Source organism: Somniosus microcephalus, unplaced genomic scaffold (genome assembly GCF_052327205.1).
Source record: "Somniosus microcephalus isolate GS21.2 unplaced genomic scaffold, FLI_Smic_1.0 unresolved_chr1, whole genome shotgun sequence".
NCBI lineage: Eukaryota > Metazoa > Chordata > Chondrichthyes > Squaliformes > Somniosidae > Somniosus > Somniosus microcephalus.
The window spans coordinates 137,760,355-137,762,100 of NW_028225179.1; positions in this window are offsets into that span (position 1 = coordinate 137,760,355).

Sequence of the window (1,746 nt, forward strand, 5' to 3'; positions counted from 1 at the left end):
TATTAATGCATTTTATTTATCAAATAAAGAGAAAGTACAATATTGTACATTGAACTTCAATGAAGGAAAATGAAGACCTCGTTCAGCCACAGATGACGATATACGTTATTTCACGTTATGGAGGCATGTATTTCCAACCTTCCTTCCTTCCTTTGACAGGGTAGATACAGGGAGGATGTTTCCCCTGGCTGGGGAGTCTAGAATCAGGGGGTCACAGTCTCAGAATAAGGGGTCGGCCATTTAGGACTGAGATGAGGAGAAATTTCTTCACTCAGAGGGCAGTGAATCTTTGGAATTCTCCACCCCCAGAGGGTTGTGGAGGCTCAGTCGTTGAGTATATTCAAGAGAGAGATCGATAGATTTTTGAATATTAAGGGAATCAAGGGATATGGGGATAGTGCAGGAAAGTGGAGATGAGGTAGAAGATCAGCAATGATAATGGCCCAGAAATTCGGGTCGGAGGCTTCCCGCGGGTGCAAGCCTCCGACCTGCACTTACCTTGCGCGCCGGCCATTGAACTGTGGGCCCCCGTGGAATTGCGATCCTCGGCCTCCTCCAACTGCCGACGCGCAGTGCTTGCGTATCCCAGGGGCGCAGTTAGCTCGATGCGTCCCCTGGGATCATGTGGGCCATGGAGAGCCAATGGTAGCAGGGAAATGCTTCATTCATAAGTTTGACGGGAAGGGCTGTCAAACTTATAAATACTATAAGCCCCAAAACATCACTAAATCTTCAAATGCATTTGTTTAAATCACATTTTTTAAATAAACTATAACTTACATGAAATAACTTTTAAACAATAATTTAAATTTTTGAAAAAATAATTTTATTTTCTAACGGGGCTAAAAATAAACTTACCTTGCTTTAAAGTAGTTAAAAATAATAAACCTGTGGAAAAAATGTTTTAATTTTAATTAATTCACCACTTACCTTGTAAAAAGCAGGCCTTGCGACTGCTTTTTAAATGTCTAACTTCTGGAGACTTACCCTCCCGGGAAAACCTGCAAAAACAACGTAAGTTCGATGCGCACGTGCAGCCTCTCCTGCGCACGCATTCGACCTCTGAACCCCTTCTTTCAGGGGAACGGAAGTGCCGGTTTCCCGCGCATGCGCAGTGCATGCAGGAAACCGGCACTTCCACTGGGCTTACGGGTGAGTACCCTGTGCATACTCACCCGTGGAGACCCGAATTTCTGGGCCATTATTGAATGGCGGAGCAGGCTCGAGGGGTCGAATGGCCGAATCCTGCTCCTAATTCTTATGTTCTTATAACTGCAGGACAAGGCATTGTTAGTCCATCTGATAAAAGTGGATGCACTGGTTTTGATCTTCCAAAATTCCCTAGATTCTGGAATGGTCCCAGTGGATTGGAAGGTCACAAATGTAACACCGCTATTCAAGAAAGGAGAGTAAAAACAGGGAACTTCAGGCCAGTTAGCCTGACATCAGTCATCAGGAAAATGCTGGAATCCATTGTTAAGGAAGTGATATCAAGTCATTTAGAAAATCATAACATGATTAGGCAGTCAACATGGCTTTATGAATGGGAAATCGTGTTTGATAAATTTATTAGAGTTTTTTGAGGATGTAACTAGCAGGGTAGATAAAGGGGAACCAGTGGATGTAGTATATTTGGACTTCCAAAAGGCATTCGATAAGGTGCCACATAAAAGGTTATTACAAGATTAGGGCTCATGGGGTTAGGAGTAATCTAGTAGCATGGATAGAGGATTGGTTAATGGACAG